Source organism: Schistocerca gregaria, chromosome 3 (genome assembly GCF_023897955.1).
Source record: "Schistocerca gregaria isolate iqSchGreg1 chromosome 3, iqSchGreg1.2, whole genome shotgun sequence".
NCBI classification, from domain to species: domain Eukaryota; kingdom Metazoa; phylum Arthropoda; class Insecta; order Orthoptera; family Acrididae; genus Schistocerca; species Schistocerca gregaria.
In genome coordinates, this window is record NC_064922.1 from 760,961,103 (window position 1) to 760,982,325 (window position 21,223).

Below are 21,223 nucleotides of genomic sequence, written 5' to 3' on the forward strand. Positions count from 1 at the left end.
GGAGGATTATCAACGACAGTGACCAAAAACGTCGGACTGTTGCAGATATCGCGTGTAGTCTCACATTATCATGCACGCTCAAGGAGAGGGTGCTTCAAGTGTTTATGAACTCGATTTCGTGCTTTCAGTTTTCTAAGATTCTGGCACTACCTTGCAGAGTTTATGGTGGTGCATATATACAGGGTGGTCCATTGATAGTGACTGGGCCGAATATCTCATGCAATAAGCATTAAGCGAAAAAACTACAAAGTACGAAACTTGTCCAGCTTGAAGGGAGGAACCAGATGGCGCTATGCTTGACCCGCTAGATGGCGCTGCCATAGGTCACATGGATATAAATTGCGTTTATTTTAAAATAGGAACCCCCATTTTTATTACATATTAGTCTAGTACGGAAGGAAATATCCATGATTGAGACATGTTGACCCGATTATTCAACATTCCGAATGTTTGTGTCGCTCTGGCACAATATTTCGACCACGTAACTCGTTGCCTTCTTCAGGTGCTACCTGAGACTGCCGTGTTGGAGGATCTTGTCCAGTATTTATGCCCAGCGGGCGCTGGGTGCTCTCTTGGCCGTCCGCGCCCGCCTGGCGCTGCTTGTAATGCGTTGTCTCTTCCCCGGTTTTTCCTCGGACGTCCGCGCCCAACTTGGGCCTCATCTGTGGCAGCTCTCTGAGGCCTGTGTTGTGTCGGGCGTTCCGTTCGCGGTCCGCGCCCGCCACGTGCTGCTGCTGAGGTTTTTACCCCTCCCTGGTGTTCCAACGGACATCCGCGCCCGGCTCGGCCACCATCTGTGGTCGTGGTAGTTGTCTGGGGCTAGACCAGCATGTGGCGTTCCGTTCGTGGTCCGCGCCCGCTTGGCGCTGCTCCTGAGGTGTTGGCACTTCCCTGGTGCTCCGACGGACGTCCGCGCCCGACTAGTCCTCCATCTGCAGTTGTGGCAGCTGTCTGAGGCCCGCCTCGCGTCGGGGCTCTGTTCGCGGTCCACGCCCGCCAGACGCTGCTTGTAAGGTGTTGCTTTTTCCCTGGTGCTCCCTCGGCCGTCCGCGCCCGACTTGGTCTCCATCTGTGGCAGCTATCTGAGGCCTGTCCCTTGTTGGGCGCTCCATTCGCGGTCCGCGCCCGCCTGGCGCTAATCCTGAGGCGTTGGCACTTCCCTGGTGCTCTGACGGTCGTCCATGCTCTGCTCATCTATCATCTGCGGTCGTGGTGTTACTACTTCTTGAGAAGTTTGTTAGTTCACTGCAGGAGTAGCGCCAGATGGGTGCGGACCGCGAACGCAACTCGCGACGCAGGACGGGCCTCTGACAGCCGACGCGGTCGCAGATGATGGACGAGTCGAGCACGGACGATCGTCAGAGCACCAGGGAAGTGCCAACGCCTCAGGATCAACGCCAGGAGGGCGCGGACCGCGAATGGAACGCCCGACACAGGACAGGCCTCAGAGAGCTGCCACAGATGGCGCCCAAGTCGGGAGCGGACGTCCGAGGGAACACTGGGGAAGAGACAACATATTACAAGCAGCGCCAGGCGGCCGCGGACGGCCAAGAGAGCACCCAGCGCCCTCTGGGCATAAATACTGGACAAGATCCTCCAACACGGCAGTCTCAGGTAGCACCTGAAGAAGGCAACGAGTTACGTGGCCGAAATAATGTGCCACAAACATTCGGCAGTAGACCCGATTAGTCAACATGTCAAGATCTCGCCGGGAAAGCCTGAAGACTTTCATCAATGACTTAGTTTGACACATTTTTCGCTTTGTGATAGATGGCGCTGTAATAGTTACAAATGTATAAGTGCGTGGTATCAGTAAAATTCCGCCAGTGCGGATGGTATTTGCTTTGTGATACATTACCCATGTTAAAATGGACTGTTTACCAATTGAGGAAAAAGTGTCAAGACCGTTCGCCGGATAGTTACATTATTTAAGGGAACAGGAAGAGTTCAGCGACATGTGAAACGTCAACTACGCACTGCAACAAGTAGGCGTTTTAGCTGCTGTCGCACCTGATATGCACATCAGCAGGAAACAAATTGCGCGAGAATCGGGAATTTTCAAAGACGTCGGTGTTGAGAATGCTACATCAACATCGATTGCATCTGTACCATCTTTCGATGCACCAGGAATTGCATGGCGACGACTTTGAACCTCGTGTGCAGTTCTGCCACTGGGCACAAGAGAATTTACGGGATGAGGACAGATTTTTTCATGCGTTCTATTTAGCGACGAAACATCATTCATCAAGAGCGGTAACGTAAACCGGCATACTGTGCACTATTTGGCAACGGAATATCGACGATGGCTGCGAAAATTGGAACATTAGCGGCCTTGGCGGGTTAATGTATGGTGTGGCATTATGGGAGGAAGGATAATTGGCTCCGATTTAATCGCTGGCAATCTAAATGGTGCAATGTATGCTGATATCCTACGTAATGTTCTACCGATGTTACTCCAAGATGTTTCACTGTATGACAGAACGGCGATGTACTTCCAATATAACCGATGTCCGGCACAAAGTTCGTTTGCGGTAGAAGCAGTATTGAATAGCATTTTTCATGACAGGTGCAATGGTCCTCGAAGCACAATACCATGGCCCGCACGTTCACCGGATTTCTTTCCGTGGGGAAAGTTGAAGGATATTTGCTATCGTGATCCGCCGACAACGCCTGACAACATGCGTCAGCACATTGTCAATGCATGTGCGAACAATACGGAAGGCGAACTACTCGCTGTTGAGAGGTATGTCGTTACACGTATTGCCAACTGCATTGAGATTGACGGACATCATTTTGAGCATTTATTGCATTAATGTAGTATTTACAGGTAATCTCCTTGTAACAGCACGCTTTCTCAGAAATGATAAGTTCACAAATGTAAATGTATCACATTGGAACAACCGAAATAAAATGTTCAATAGTACCTACGTTCCGTATTTTAACTTAAAAAACCTACTTGTTGTCAACTGTTCATCTAAAATTGTGAGCCATAAGTTTGTGACTATTACAGCACCATATATCACAAAGGGCAAAAAGTGGTCCAAATGAAAGATTCACATTTCTTTACGTACTACACGAATATGTAATAAAAATGTGGGTTCCTGTTTTTAAAAAACGCAGTTGATACTCGTTTGGTCTATGGCAGTGCCATCTAGCGGGTCAACCACAGCGCCATCTGGTTTCTCCCTTCAAGCGAGAGAAATTTGTTCTTTGTAGTTTTTCGTTTGACGCTTATTTCGTGAGATATTTGGCCCAGTCACAATCAATGGACCACCCTGTATATATGAAATCCAAATTCACCACACCTTATATATCCCAAGACACTAGCATCATCACTTTGCCTGCTTATGGCATGGTCTTAAACATTTTCGGCGTCAGTGGGGTTTACGGTGTAACTACACTGCTGCTTTGTTGTTTCCGTGCTAAGTATTATGAACCCAACTTTCATTAGCTGTCACAATGCTATAACGGAACACATCATCCTCACCGCCCAAACTCTAAATACATTATTGAGATGTATCAAACCTCCTCTGTTTCATGTCAGGAGTGAGCATTCCAGGCACCCACCTTGCACACAGGTTTCTGTACCGCAGTTCTCCAGTGATGGCCTGTACATGCTCTCGTGATATGTCACATTTTGAATGCCTAATTACTGTGCCTGTGTTATCCAAAAACTTTCTCTGGTGGGTTCATCAACCCGATTCCGATGTGTGTCGTCAGATGCGGTGAGCGGTCGTCCCCTTCACACAAGTTGAAGTCAGCACAATCGTTTCCCCTCATTAAGAAAACGAACAACCTGTCGTCGCACGTTAATGATGTCGATAAAATCATAACGGTACACAGTTTTCATTCTTCTATGGATTTCAATGGGAGGTACACTTTCTGCGGCTATGAACTCGATTATAGTGCGCTGTTCCTCACGCAACAGCATACCTACGTTACACATCGCCGTGTTACACGCCAGAATTCGGAGCAGTCTAGGGGCTGAGGGTTGCAACTTGCGTCAGCGAAGCGGTAGATTCGACAGAGTAATATGTATGACATGTAATATCTCAGCAGATATTGAGAGCAGAACAAATTATACGGAGGCATTAATTTTTAGGACTTATTCTTTAGATCATTTCCACAGATAATGGATGAGAAAGACCCGTTTGCCTAACTGTATAATGAAATATGGTACTATTTGAAAATTAAACATCTTGATGAATTTCGTTTCTAATTGCACTCAGATTTCACCTCTAGCCCATTTTCAACAAGAACGCAGTTCTACTTCAGCGCTTTACATTTTATATTTCTCTGTTTATTTGAAGTTGTTGAAGGAGGTGTTCAACACGTCGTTCTGGAACTTATGTGCAATACTGCACCTGTCTCTGCAGTCTGTGGGAAATCCTTTAGAACTCCATCGATTATCTCTTAAAGTTAAATAAGACTGCAAATACCACTGCTCTAGTTATTCGACTGTATCAATGGAAGTGCTGTACGCACCAGTCTTGAGTCGATCCAAGACACAAAAGATGTCAGGTGATCTTGGACGCCGCGGTACAGGTTTTTCTTGATGCCATATTGGCATAGATGTTGTCCAACATCACAGCATAGCGAATCGTTGCCCTGTAGTACAGGTACCACAGGCCCCCATGTTGGACGAGGGTTCATGGAGAAATTGAGAGTAAGCAGGTGGGGAATTAATATTAAATTTTATAATTAAGATACTTGTGTACTAATTGGAATTATACTTCATACTAAAATCAGAGGCATTTCGTAACCACACATTCACATCATTTCGCATTGTGAAATCATCGACCTTTCGCAACCACAAAGTCACATTATTTAGCAAACTGCTTGCTTGTAGAATCATGTTTACTGGAACGTTTTGCTTCTATTATCACGTGTTTCCACATGTGCCCGTATTCACAATGACGGGCTGAGAGTAAAAGTGGAACAAATAACATTTCACAAGAAAATGACCTAAGAAAACATATGTTAAGCAAAACTGTCTATTTCTTCAGAGCAACAAACGTACAAGGAATCCTTCGTCGTTCAGCACTTTACGTTGATGGATCTTAGGCTCTAAGCCAAAGATAGAACTGTATTTAGAATAAAACTAATACAAGTGGAAAGTACACTCCTGGAAATTGAAATAAGAACACCGTGAATTCATTGTCCCAGGAAGGGGAAACTTTATTGACACATTCCTGGGGTCAGATACATCACATGATCACAATGACAGAACCACAGGCACATAGACACAGGCAACAGAGCATGCACAATGTCGGCACCAGTGCAGTGTATATCCACCTTTCGCAGCAATGCACGCTGCTATTCTCCCATGGAGACGATCGTAGAGATGCTGGATGTAGTCCTGTGGAACGGCTTGCCATGCCATTTCCACCTGGCGCCTCAGTTGGACCAGCGTTCGTGCTGGACGTGCAGACCGCGTGAGACGACGCTTCATCCAGTCCCAAACATGCTCAATGGGGGACAGATCCGGAGATCTTGCTGACCAGGGTAGTTGACTTACACCTTCTAGAGCACGTTGGGTGGCACGGGATACATGCCAACGTGCATTGTCCTGTTGGAACAGCAAGTTCCCTTGCCGGTCTAGGAATGGTAGAACGATGGGTTCGATGATGGTTTGGATGTACCGTGCACTATTCAGTGTCCCATCGACGATCACCAGAGGTGTACGGCCAGTGTAGGAGTTCGCTCCCCACACCATGATGCTGGGTGCTGGCCCTGTGTGCCTCGGTCGTATGCAGTCCTGATTGTGGCGCTCACCTGCACGGCGCCAAACACGCATACGACCATCATTGGCACCAAGGCAGAAGCGACTCTCATCGCTGAAGACGACACGTCTCCATTCGTCCCTCCATTCACGCCTGTCGCGACACCACTGGAGGCGGGCTGCACGATGTTGTGGCGTGAGCGGAAGACGGCCTAACGGTGTGCGGGACCGTAGCCCAGCTTCATGGAGAGGGTTGCGAATCGTGCTCGCCAATACCCCAGGAGCAACAGTGTCCCTAATTTGCTGGGAAGTGGCGGTGCGGTCCCCTACGGCACTGCGTAGGATCCTACGGTCTAGGCGTGCATCCGTGCGTCGCTGCGGTCCGGTCCCAGGTCGACGGGCACGTGCACCTTCCGCCGACCACTGGCGACAACATCGATGTACTGTGGAGACCTCACGCCCCACGTGTTGAGCAATTCGGCGGTACGTCCACCCGGCCTCCCGCATGCCCACTATACGCCCTCGCTCAAAGTCCGTCAACTGCACATACGGTTCACGTCCACGCTGTCGCGGCATGCTATTAGTGTTAAAGACTGCGATGGAGCTCCGTATGCCACGGCAAACTGGCTGACACTGACGGCGGCGGTGCACAAATGCTGCGCAGCTAGCGCCATTCGACGGCCAACACCGCGGTTCCTGGTGTGTGCGCTGTGCCGTGCGTGTGATCATTGCTTGTACAGCCCTCTCGCAGTGTCCGGAGCAAGTATGGTGGGTCTGACACACCGGTGTCAATGTGTTCTTTTTTTCCATTTCCAGGAGTGTATTTTTCTTTAATGAAACTTCAGGAACGCATTTTTTTTTTTAAGTGCGCAAGAACTCAGTTTCTTTTCTTTTTAAGAAACTTTTAGTAGCATTTAATAGATATTTATATGCCCATTTGGAAATAATTGATGCACATCTTGAGGTTATATTAGCATAAAGATACAATAGATGACGGCTTCCTAGGTATACGTGCTTGAAACGCGGTAATGTAAAGAAACATTTGAAATATGTATTTGTTCCCCGAGACGGGAGGAAGCACTGAAGAAGGTCAGCCTAAAGCATTCAGTACTGGAAATGAAAACAGAAACCTTTCCTAAAATTAAAGCCACAAATGCCACATCAAAGCAGAAGGTTTACTAAGGAACTCAAGGAAACAATTAGTAGGATCAGAATAAGCAAATAAGATCCGCTAACAATGTAGTTCAAGTATTCACTAAAACGTGAACTTGAGATTATTGAAACGGATTTTAGGAGGCACAATACTGGTCACCCATCAACACCTCTTTTGCAGGCTTTGCATCAAGATAAGTGTCCAATAATATCTGGGAAGTGCAAAAATTTTCAAGAAATTAAGAAATTCATCCGTTCAATTTAGTGGGAGATCTATAAAAAAAGTATCTCATTCCCAGACAGCAGTTGTAATGGGTGTAAGAAGAGGGAGTGGAGAAAGAAGAGGATTTAGTCAAGCAAGGGAACAAGGAAGGCTGAAAACTGCACAGCACAATGGTACAACATGACGAGTGTTGCCCAAGGAAGGACATTCTTTGAGAGATACCACAGAAGGAAATGATTCTGATGCTATATTAAGGCACTAAGTAACATGGATTACAGAAAGTGACTATGAGTAATCATCGTACGTGTTAAAATAACATCAATATATTTTCGATTTGGTGTTTTTATTTTATTTTCTATTTAAGTTCCATTTTTCAGCTTGTGGACTGATGTCCCAGTAATTACGCACGTATTCTTGTTTCGTAAGTAACATGTATTACACTGTGAGTACCATGTCTGTAGTACAAAACAAATCTTTAGAATAAAGCACAACAAAGAAAGTCTTTTGCACTTGTACTTGTTTTACTGTAAAAAGGTTTAAGATGCAAGGAGTACAAGTTTTTTTCCACGTACTGTGAAAAATAATGCAGAAGCACTACAACCTCGAACCATACCTACAGCTCTACATTGACAAAGTGAGAATCAGAACAAAATTATCTTATGTTTCGAGAGTAGTTCACAAAACTGAAAATTGTAATTTCATTTTGCCGTCCTTAAACTCAGTTTGCAACAGCAAACAGTTGTAATACGCTTACTCTGGACCCCTCATCTACACATTCAGTGTATTGCAACGCAGCAATCAAAGAAGAAAAGACAACTGTAGAATGAGTGTAAGCAATAGGCGTCAACAGTGAGTTTAACGCATATCGCAAAGGTGAATTAGAAGAATTTTGAAATGTAAGTTCTACTCAGCATACACACAGATATATATATATATATATATATATATATATATATATATATATATATATATATATATATATATAAAATTTAGAAGAGCGTTTGGGTGAGAAGTAGACAGAACATCAGTAGATACGATTTGAGGAAACCATGGAATGACCTTGCGAAATCTGGTATTTTGGGAGAAAATCCATGTATAATCAATCTGAATCAGGCAAAAAAAAGCTTATTCAAAATGAAGATTGATTTCTTCAGCTACTGAGCTCTTCTGTTATTTACATTTACTAGTTTAGGTTTATTTTCGGTCGTTTGACTTGGTTACCTTAATCCTTAAGGTAATATTCGTGTTGAAATGGAAGCCAGTGTGCATACCGGGGGGAGTCATTCCAGATGTGGAAAGGCTGCTTCCAGATGCCATGTACAAAATAGGGTGCAGCCAACTGTCGGTACCAATGACGTGCGTCGCTTTGGATCGGAGCAGATTCTCTGGTTTTGGGCGGCTAGCGGAAATGGTAAAGACTGACAGTCTCGCTTGCGAGATTAAGGCGGAGCTCACCTTCTGCAGCATCGTCGGTAGAACGGACTGTGATTGTTTGGTGCAGTGCCGAACGGAGGGTCGGAATCAGAGGCTCAGTATTTCTGTGACCGTGTAGGCTGCAGATTCCTTCACTTGTGCCATCACGTGGTGGGTTTCTGGGTTCCGCTTAATAGCTCGGGAGACCACTACACACAGGAGGCGGCTACACGTATAGCCCGGGCTGTGTGGAAGGGAGTGGACAGTTTCTTATGTTAGAAGGCCTCAGGGAACCACAGAAAGGGCGTCCATCTGAAAGCGAACAAGTAAAACACAGTACTATAGTTGTAGAGACGATCGGTATTGTAGTCGTAAATTGTTGTAGCTTTGTCGGGAAGGAACCAGAGCTCCAAGCCCTCTTAGAAATCACTGAAGCTCAAATAGTTATGGGTATATAAAGCTGGCTAAAGACGAAAATAAGCCCAGCATAAATTTTTTTCTAACGATCTAACAGTGTTCAGAAAGGATAGATTGAATTCAATTGGTGGTGGAGTATTTATTGCTGTCAAAAGTAGTTTGCCTTGTTCTGAAATTGAAGTAAGCAGTTACTGCGAAATAGTATGTGTAGAGGTTATACTTGACAACCAGACTAAATTATTAATTAGGTCGTTTTACCGACCCCAACACGGAAGATATAGTTGCTGATGAGTTCAAAGAAAACTTGAGTCTCATTTCAAATAGGTACCCCACTCATACAATTACAGTCGGTGGTGATTTTAATCTACCCGCGATATGCTGGAAAAATTGTACACTGAAAGGCAGAAGCAGGCATAAAACGTCATCCGAAACAGTACTGAATTCTTTCTCAGCAAATTATTTTGAACAATTAGTTCATGAGCCCACTCGAAACCTAAATGCGAAAGCATACTTGACCTCTTAGCAACAATTAATCCTGCACAAATAGTATCGTGACGAATACAAAGATTAGCGACTACAAGGCAGTAGCCCCTAGGTTGAATACCGTAACTCCCACAACCATAAAAAGGAAACGAAAGGTATATCTATTTTAAAAATCTGATAAAAAGCTTCTTAACGCCTTTTTAAGAGACAGTCTGCACTCCTTCCCATCTGATCATCTAACCGTAGAAAAAATGTGGAATGATTTCAAAGAGATAGTATTGACAGCAATTGAGAGACAAATACCACAAGAATTAATAAGTGATGGTACTTATCCCCCATGGTACACAAAACGAGTCAGAGCGCTGTTGCTTGTAAAGTCATGCGATGACGAAAAAGAATTGAAAAATGATTTAGATAAGATATCTGTATGGTGCGAAAGGTCGATATTGAACCTGAATAAAGAAAACAATGATGTTATTCACATGATTACTGAAAGAAATCAGCTAAATTTCGATTACGTGATAGGTCACACTGTAAATTCAACTAAATACTTAGTGATTACAGTTACAAATACCCTAAATTGGAATCATCACATAGATAATGTTGTGGGTAGAGCCAACCAAAGATTGTTATTCGTTGACAAAACACTTAGGAGGTGCAACATGTCTACTAAAGAGTCTGCTTACACCACCCTTGTCCGTCCTATTCTGTAGTATTGCTGTGGGGTATGGTATCCGCATCAGATGGGTTAGACGGATTACATCGAAAAAGTTCAAAGAAGGGCAGTTCGTTTTGTATTACAGCGAAGGGGAGATAGTGCCACAGACATGATACGTGAATTGGAATGCGATCATTAAAACAAAGGTGTTTTTCGTTACGACGGTATCTTCTCATGAAATTTCAATCACCATTTTTCTCCTCCGATTGCAAAAACATTCTGTCAGCACCCACCTACATAGTGAGAAATAATCATCACGATAAGAGAAATCGGGCTCTTACAGACAAATGTTAGTGTTCGTTTCTACCGCTCTCCGTTCTAGGATGGAACGGTGGAGAGACAGTTTGGAGGTAGTTCATTGAACCCTCTGAAAGACACTTTATTGTGAATAGCAGAGTAATCACCTAGAAGCAGATGTAGAGACCCCGTCATTACGGAGGAGGAAACACGCTAAAGTTAACGAAAATGTAGCTTCTAATGGGCAAGTTTCGGGTAATGCTAATAATTTTCCTAGACATTACTTGTGAATCTGATAAATACAGTGCATGACTTAATCACAAATTAGAATTTGATCCGTTACCGACTTCATAGGTGGTGATTAAGGAACTTTTACACTTCATACATTTATATAAACTACCTCACAAAAAAGTGAGGTATCCTGAAAACATGTAACTTCATCAACGTACACATCGTAGTCTCGTATGCACGAGGTCTAATCGGAAAGTAAGGTCCGATAGGTTGCGAAATGGAAATCACTGTGAAAATCATTTTTTTTATTTCCAACAGTTAGCTACACATTCCAGCAACTCCTCTACACAGTGCCGCTTAGACATTTGTCGTAGCTTTGTACCAACTTTCAAATATCCTCATCATGGAAACCAACTTCTTTGCTTTCCGGTAATTCTCTACGCTGGTCTTCAGCACGTTGTCCGTGCCAAAACGTTGTCTTCATAGCCAGCTGTTCATGTGAGCAGAGGTAAAAATCAGAGGATGCCACGTTAGGACTGTATGGTGAGTGTTCAAAGATTTCCCATTGAGAAATCTGCAGGAGCATTTTCGTTGCCCTTGCAGTATGCTGCTGACTATTGTCACGAAGAAGGAATGGCATATACCTAAGTTGGAACTTAAATAGTGGTAACACTGCTGTGGAGACCCTATGCAATGTAATATACTAGTATTGTCGCTTACCTACGAGCAAATTGGACTCGCCCGTCCCACGTCACTGGCGAGCGCACAGTCGAGGGAATTACTGTCACTTGTGAGCGAGCGGTATAACGTAACGGTGTCACTGTGTTTTTGAAACAGGAACAACGGATTTGGATCACATTTGAATGTACCAGAGGTCGTACACGACGACATTGTCATCAAGGTCTTCAAGAGGCGTGCAAGGAATCGGCATTGCCGTACAGAACAGTGGCACGATGTGCAAAAGCCTTCAGCGAAGATTGGGAAACTGTGGCAGGTCGTCCTAGCGTCTCTGAAGAAGAAGTGCATGCTGTTGCCGCATTAGTGGACGGTGATCGATGACAACCTGTTCGTGAGCTCGCCCATCACTTTGCACGACAATGAGCGGACTCACACAGAGCAAGCTGTGCCTGCTGTGTTCGTTCGATGGAACTGGGAAGTACAGGACCATCCACCACACTTCCTTGACTTAAGTCCTTGTGACTTTGATTTCATTTGGAAGATGAAGGAACCACTTCGTGACATACGATTCAGAAATGTTCCACAGATTCGACAGGCAGTAGACCGCTCCAATCGCACCGTCAACAGAGCAGGCTCTGCTAACGGTATACTTGGCCTTCCACATCGCCGGAAACGGATTGTAAGGAACGCTGGTAAATACTTTGAAGGACAGTAACAGGTGCAAACATGTAACTCTTTTGTATCGGTTGTGAATAAATAGTTGCCACTATTTAAGTTCCAGGCCTTGTAGTTGCTTTTTTGGGGCTGCATGAGACCAGGCGAAGTCTCCCGGCAGTCACCCACATTCGGCGGGAGACATTATTTTATAGGCACGTCTAACTGCTTAGAACTCAGAATTGAAAAGAGTGACATGAGGCGATCGACGGGCATACCGGAGACATTGCCCAACACATATGTACCAAACTTGATTGGACTTTCACTGTGGTTTAAATTTTTTGCCCGATCGGACCTTATTCTCGGAAAAACAGACTTAGAGTTACAACTCTGTATGGAAGAAAGAATGGTCCATAGTGTACTTTAATGTTTGCGTTGTTTTGAGGCCTCGGAGGGTATCCAGAATGCGTGAGCATTGTCAGATTCGGAATGATCACTGTGTAAACGCGGAGATGATTCCTAATAGTATGAGTAAGATCTGTGCAGTATCCAGATTTGTGGGGCACTCGGATGTGACAATCGTTCGATGATGACTGTTGATATACTTTCCGGGATGTGAGGTCGTGGTCCAAGAACTTTTTCTGCTCCCACGATCTCACATCCCGGAAAGTATATCAACAGCCATGTCACCCGGTCGTGAAAGCCTTCATTCTACAATCGTTCGATGATAAGCCACAGGGGAACGTGAGGACTTCGTCGTCTAGGTTCTGATCGAAAACGTCTGACCATAACGAGCAAGGATCGCCGCATTGTGCATCAAGCATATCGTAACGCTATCACATCAGCGACTGTCCTTTCTATAACAAGTCATGGACTCCCTGTAACGTACTTTGGCACTCTGCACCAGTGGTTGGAGACTAGCAGCAGCTGCACTAGGGAGTTACCGTTCGATGCTCTGACTGCCATCAACAACACAATACAAACGGTTCCGTAGGGACTGACGTCGTGGCCTGGAAGCATGGACTGCTGATGAATGGTGTCGCTTTGATCATCGTCGGCGAGTATGGCGGCGGCCTCGAGGTCATATTCTTCCACTGTTTTGGAAAGACACAATGGCGTTGCTACTGGAATCATGGTGTGCTCAGATGGCATAGCGGTACGTCATGAATATATTAAGCTCTCGTGTGTTAACATTCCTGCAACAGGATCGTGGTGTAGTTTTTCAACAGAACAATGCTCGTCCACTCACGAACTGGCTGCATTGTGGTGCGGTAATTTCAGTGGCCGGCAAGACTTTTAGTTCTGTCCCCGTTAGAGCACTTGTGGCACAAGCACTGACGTCAACTGCGTCCCATTGCCAGTAACCAGGATATCAAGGACCAGCTAAAACAACTGTAGGCTACCTCAGGATAAGCAACTAAATCAGTGCTTACACCTAGGCTAGTGAGGGTGTGACAAGTAGGCTCATAGCTGCAAGTTACACAGAAATTTGTCACGATTTTCTAATTACTGACTTCACATATCATTTCAATCCAAGCAGTTTAATTTACTTTCCTCTTCACTTCCTGGTTGCTTCATTGATTTTGTCACACAGTACATTATGATACCAGAAATTATCAATATTTCATATCTGTGTCTAATATTTTCAGCTGGCTTCTTAGTGTAGCTTATCAGGATGGGCGTTATTGGTTCTTACGGTGCTCTGACGGAAGTATACTGAAGTACACTCACTTGACGAAAGTCATTGGATACCTCCAAATACCTGTCGGACCTTCTTTTGCAAGATGTAGTGCAGCAACTCGACGTGGCATGGACTCAACAAGTCGTTGGAGGTCCCCTGCAGAAGTATTGGGACACACTGCCTCTATAGTCGTTCATAATTATGGAAGTGTTGGCGCTGCATGACTTTGCGCACGATCTGACCTCTGTATTACGGCCCATAAATGTTCGATGGAATAAATGTGGCTCGATATGGGTGCTCAAATCATTCTCTCGAAATGTTCACAATGTTCTTCAAACCAGTCTCGAAAATTGTGCCCCGGTGACACGGAGTACGGTCATCCATAAAAATTTCATTTTTATTTTGGAACTTGAAGCACATGAATGGTTGTAGATGGTTTCCTAGTAGCAGAACATAACCACTTCCTGTCAATCATCGGTTCAGTTGTACCAGAGAACATAGTCCATTCCATATAGACACTCCACACCACTAGGGAGCAACCAATAGCCTGCACAGTGCCTCATTGACTACTTGTGTCCAAGGCGTCGAAGGGTCTGCATCACACTTAAACACTACTATCAGCTATCGTAACTCATGTGAGGACGCCAGGGTTTCACACTCGCCTAGGATCCAAATGATCTGGTAAAGAGCCCTGGAGAGGCGCTGCAGGCGATGTCGTACTGTTATCAGAGGCAGTCTCTTCAGCTGTCTGTAGCTATAGCTCATTAACGCCAAACTTTACAGCAGCCTTCTAACGGATACGTTCATCGTACGTCCCAAATTGATTTCCGCGGTTGTTTCAAGCAGGTTGCTTGTCTCTTAGCACTGACAGCTCTATGCAAACACCACTGCTCTCTGCCGTTAATTAAAGGCCATCGGCTACTGCTTTGTCCGTGGTGAGAGGTATTCTCGACGTATTCTCGACATTCTCTTGACTCTGTGGATGTCGGTATATTGAATCCCTTAATGATTTCCGAAATGGAATGCCCCATGCGTCTAGCTCCAACTACCTTTCCACTTTCTAAGTCTGCTGATTTCAGTCGTGCTGTCTCTAATTCAATTTTTGTACTTCAGTTTTGCAGTGGACTACGTAAATTGTTTTACATTGCAAATTTAGGTGCTACCGTGTCCTTCCGAAGTGTATTAACAGACTCTGCTTGAGCCGAATTATCCACCGAGGTGACGTATTTCTAACGACACAGAAGCCCGTGTAATATGACTTCTGCCAGAAAAAGCTGTGTTCATACAAGAAATTTAATAAATTTAAACGGTGGATTTTCTGTACACTGAAGCAGAATTGGACCAAAAAGTGGAGAAAATAAGATACTTTTACTTTAAATGAGCTAAGTTAACTAGTATGTAGTACTCGAAAAATAAAAGTAATTTTTTTTTTTTACAGTTGCCAGAATTCACACTATCTTACACTTACTCGAAGTGAAGCAACTGCTAACATTCTTCAAAACAGGTAAACCAAATCCCACAATTGCCCTACAGTACTACACTATGATGTTATGTGATGTAAACAAAAGGCATCCATTACGTACTTGCTATGTTAAAGTTTTCTCGCTGTTTACATGTTTCAGCAATCAAAATCTACCTATGCTTTCCTTATTAGTCTCCGGCAAATAGCATAATTGCGATTATTATACGATGCAAAGGTACCAGCAGTAGTTACAATATGCACATTTGGTGAAATAGCTTAAAATGAAAGTGACAAGTCGTTAAGAGATTTAGCTACATTTAATCAGCTAAAAATTACAAATAACTTCTTCAGCAAGAAAGATATAAATAACTACAACTGGAACACCAAAGGCTCATGCTCAGAAAGTGACTTGTTATAGCTAATAAAAAATTAATCTCTCAAATTCGAGATGCTTATGTATGTGCAGGAAATGATGTAGTGTCTGATTACTTTCTAGTTACTTCGAAGATATAGGCAGGATGGAGGAAATAAACAAACGAGAGTAAAACCCAAAGCCAAAGCATGAAATGTCAAGTTCGTCTTCTACAGCAAGATAGCATAGGGTATTTGTACCAACAACGCATCACCCACGACCTGCAAATGGTTGAAACTATAGACAGTACTGAAGAAAATGGAAAAGATTAGAAAATAGCCAACGAGATACCAGAGAAAATACTATTTACACCTATTTACAAACACGAACAAATGATGCCTACAAAATACTTAAACAAAGAAGCAATAAAACAAATAATTTAATAAAAAATATCACCCTGAATCCTGGATAAGATTCATTGCACCGCACATGACATTGACAGAAGACAGAATATAGTGTTTAAAGTTATGAAGCATATTAATACAACGGAGATAGATGCTGTAAATATCAATATAATAACAAAAAAATTATGAGTATGCCATTACGAAACTTTGTGGTGTGACAAAGATACTGAAGAAAGATATTCTGTAAAAGTTGATAATAACTTTATAAATCAGATAGATAGAAAAGAATTACAGGCAGCCTTCAGTGTGACAAAAAGTGGCTAAGCTCCTAGCCTTGATGGCGTTAATGCTGAATGAATGAAGTATGTAGGAATCATTTTCGAATATTGTTTCCTCCATTTTTTAAATATGTGTTGGAAGAACTGTTCTTTTCTTGAAAAATCAAATACAGCTAAAAGTATTTGTGTATTTTTTTTAAAAAAAAAAGACTATCATAAAGACACAGGAGATTATAGAGAAATGAGTTTACTACACGCAGAATATAAAATTTATGGGAAAATTCTTACTCGAAGGCTACAAACCATCACTAAAGAAGTAATCTCAGAAGAACATTCAGGCTTCAGAATGGGGCTTTCGTGTAATGATATTTATAATAAGAAAAATTATTGAAGAACATAGAGAATTCAGCTTATAAACAGATTTAGCATTTATTTATCTTGAGGAGCATCTGATAAGATAAAAATATGCTTTGATGGAAAATAGTGGAAATAAAATGTCTTATTATTACCATAAAGAGCCAATACATAAACACAAAAATAGTTATAGGCTCAGGTTCAAAAACGTCAGATGAAATTTTAATTCATAGAGGTATTCAACAAGTGTGCAGTCTGCACGAATGTCATTTAATTTATATATTGACGACCTAATTAGGACGTGGAGGGATGAAACACATTTGAGAATTAAAGTAGGACCAATCGTACCATTTAATACTTTGTTGTGTACTGATGACAAGATAATTATACAGGAAACAGAAGATAACTTACAAAAAGCAGTACATTTTAACTTTATCTACAGACAAGACGGAGATAATGGCTTTCAGAGGAAAGAATCAGTTTAGTCGAAATGATAAAGTTGAAGAATAAGTATCCCACTTTATTTACCTAGGATGCAACATCAGTTCTCTTTATAACAAAAGCATTGAGTAGAAGATTTATAAATGTCAAGGTATCTACTGAGCAACTGGGAGAAATTCGGAAAAGAAAACAAAAAAAGAAACACAAATGAAATTCTATTAAATGTGTGTGTACCTAATTTTGTACAGGGTTCCAAATCATGCACAGAAAAAAAGAAAAATCCCATATAGAAGCAGTAGAGATAATGTTCATGAGACATGTAAGAGGATATAATATGGATAAAATAAAGAATGAAACAATATGATCAGATTTAAATATCTTTCCATTTAATGACAAGGTAGAAGAGAATATAAAGAACTCTAAGGATCATGATGAGAGAATGACAGACAACAGGTTGCCAGGAAGATAATGACTTTTCAAAATGGTTCAAACGGCTCTGAGCACTAAGGGACCTACCATCTGAGGTTATCAGTACCCTAGAACTTACAACTACTTAAACCTAACTAACCTAAGGACATCACACACATCCATGCCCGAGGCACGATTCGAACCTGCGACCGTAGCGGTCACGCGGTTCCGGACTGAAGCGCATAGAACCGCTCGGCCATCCCGGCAGGCAATGACTTATCGGTCGACTGTAAAGAGAGAACTAGGTAGACCTCGTAAGAGACAGATGGATGGATGATAGAAACCAAAACAGATGATTACAACACCCAATCTCTGGAAGGAGATGATGGTTACTATACGCAGGATTTAACAGCACACATTTCAGCATGTAGTTTGGACAAACATGCAAACTAATGGAGTAACACGCACACACAAACACACACACACACGCACATACACACACACAAACACATTCACTCACTCACACTGCAAATAAACATTTAAATTTATCAACTGAAGACATAAAGTCTGTATACATGTCCGCGATCATTCTGTTTTGAGCACTTTTAATTTCACGTTTAAATGTAAGAAAAATGGAAAAAAACGTGAATATATAAAATTTGTGTCGCTGCACATGAATGTATACAGTCGTAAGTCCTTCAAGAATGAAGGCAATGAGAATAGGGAGAGTATTCGTCAAAATATAAGATTTTGCTATAAAAGATCATTTAACAAAATCAATTTATATCACTTTAACCCTTTTAAATTACCTAAAGCATGACTCAAACGGATAGGACTTCAGAAAACTGAGCTAGGTAACAACAATTAGACGTTTTAAGAGTAACTTCAGCAAAAGATATTCTGTGTTTATTACAAGGGCCTTTCTGATACATACTTTTGAGAACAGAGCCTCCTGACAGTCATAATGTCCGATGAAGGGAAAGCTGTGAGCAATGACGTGTCATCATCCCAAGCTGGAAACCCATATACTGTATTACTGTAGTTTAATACTTACGAAAAATTGCTGCATGAATTATTCTCTGGAAAATAGCCTTTCGGATAAAGTAAAAAGTGCGTGATTTACACTCTCCTAGTTGAAATATCTGTAGTCGATGATTTTGACCAGGCGTGCTATAGGCAGAAGAAAATGATGTTTACTATCGTCCCAAAGCTCACTTCACGCATATCTCACTATTGTTCGATCAGCATAGCATTGACTAATTACGGTGAAATGTTTGTCAACGTACAAAGGTCACAGTACGCGCTGAGTATAGAAAGCTGTCATCTTGGTAAACTTGTCTCTTCGCTGTCCGATTTACAGTTTTCACAGTAGTCCATTCAGATCCAACGATTTATTATGAGAATCACTTTGATCTATACGACCATTACGATCATAGTCCGCTCTGTACACTGAAAACAGTGTGACAAGCAAACAGGCTACTCCACTGCTCGCACACCGTAGTTCAGAAGTTTACTTTGTGAAATGATTCTTCACTACCGGAAGAACGATGATTTATGTATATCTTAAATTCACGCAATGGAGACAATTCGCGCTACATATGGGAAATACAGTCTAAATCTGCTGTTAGAAACACTCCATTCCCTCGCTCAGACATGTAGATAATCAGTTTCGGCACTTTTTATACTTAACCCTGTGTTATCGTTTCACAAAACGATCTCTCGATACCTTTCAAACCTTGTGTCTCTCGTATCTTATTAGGCAGATTACAATGTTTTAAACTTTGAAGCGTAATTACAAATTTATGCACTTAAAATATTTTAACAGTACTTTAGTAAATATACGTATAAGCACAAAGCAACAGAAAATGAAGAATAATAATTCCCTTCAAGGTAGAATATAACGTACATGAAAACAAGATATAAAAACTCTACTACTGCAGTTCTATTTGTAGAGAGGAGAAAGGAATATAAACTAGAAGTATATCGGTACAGTAGTATCTTCACACATTCGATACAATTTTTGAGAACGGCAGATCAGATCCCTTCCTCATAACGGCACCGAGATCTTCGCGATGTACATTAAACGCTCGAGTAGAGGACGTCATGTTTTAATTGAGTGAGACATGGTTGCCTTCCTTATTCGAGCGTACCGTTCCACAAGTTGTGGTCTATTCCTCATGACCTAGACGTCGACGGTACTTTCAACCCTAACTTCATTAAGGTTTCCGTGGTGTGTTAACGCAATAACATCTTATCCGGTTTCTTGCCGCTTCAATCAGCAGTAGGTCCGCTACTATTCGAAAGGCTTGTTCTGGTGAATAATGAAACGAGAAGGAATACGAAGAGATTTTACTGTAGGAGGTGGCAAACTTTCATTCTGTTCAGTTACTGTTCTAGGCCTATGGGCGTTTCTCGACACGTGTGAATACAGGACAACCACACGGTCCAGGCACATTGTTCTGACCACCACCTGTGTTCGACGTCAACATGCAATAACCACTCACGGACGGCAGGTGGGACCACTAGCATTGGAGGGAATATAAAGCGATTGGGGGGATACAGAAAAAAGTGCTTGCGCTGTCCTAATGCCTAAACGGAGCGATGTATGTGACTTCCAAAAGGGCATGATCAGTGGCTTTCGGGGCAAGGGTTTCTAAACCGTCCTCGTGCCTCCGTGATCGAAGTATACCGTGAATTGCGAAATGGTGCTATCCAAAAGCAGCGCCCGGGTATAACTGTGGTGTGCCATTGGCCATGGATGACAGGAGTAAACGATAGCTGCCCAGATGTGTACAAACGAACAGACGCGCAACTATTGAGCACCTGACCTCGCAGATGAGAAACAATGGGCTACCAGCAGTGCCTCCTACGCGTGTATTCACCGAACTTCTCTGGGTATGGACTTAAGCAGCAGGCGCCTAGTTCGTGCAACCAATTCTGACTGCTGTTAATCGGTGTCGACTGCCGGAATTAAGACGCCAATACCGCAGTGGACGTCCACTGAGATGCGACAGATGGCCTTCTCAGATGCATCATGTGAAACATCTAAAAGCAGACACCCTGTAAGAATCGTTGGAGCGATTCAGGCTGGACTAGAAATCGTTATGATTTGGGGAATCTCTTCGTGACATTCCCTGTGTAATCTAGTCATTATGAAAGGCACAATGGCTCAACAAAAGTGTGCATTAATCCTTGCTCACCATGTCCATCCCTACATCTAGTTCGTTTTGCCTCGGGGCTGTGGCATCTACCACGACAATACAACAATGTCACACAGCTCACATAATACGTGCGTGGTTTGAAGAACACCTGGATGAGCTAACCTCTGGCCAGCAAACTCTAGCATTTGAACGTGATCGAGAACCTCGATTAGGTGTAGAGGCCATGGAGTCTCAATCGAGAAATGTAGAGCTAGTGGTCGCCTCAGTGGAGTCGGCAAGGCTCCAAATCCCTTTAGAACCTCATTGACTCTCTTTCTGCATGACTCGCAGCTGTCCGCGCGACAAAAGTTGGCTTTTCAGGCTTTTGATAGGTGGTCTCATAATAAGCCTGGACTGTATATAAATATTCATTCGTTTCAGAAGACTGTATTTTTCAAAGTAGTATTTGTGTAAATACAGTGAGGTGACAAAAGTTATGAGATGCCTCCTAATATCGTGCCGGACCTCGTTTTGCCTTGCGAAGTATAGCAACTCGACATAGCATGGGCTCAACACGTCGTTTGATGTCTCCTGCAGAAATATTCCCCCAAGCTGCAGCCATGTGCAGGATTTTGTGCACGAAGTGACCTTATGATTATACCTAATAAATGCTCGATGGAATTTATGTCTGGCCATCTGTGTGGCCAAATCATTCGCTCAAATTGTCCAGAATGTTCTTCAGACCGGTCGTCAACAACTGTGGCCCAGTGACATG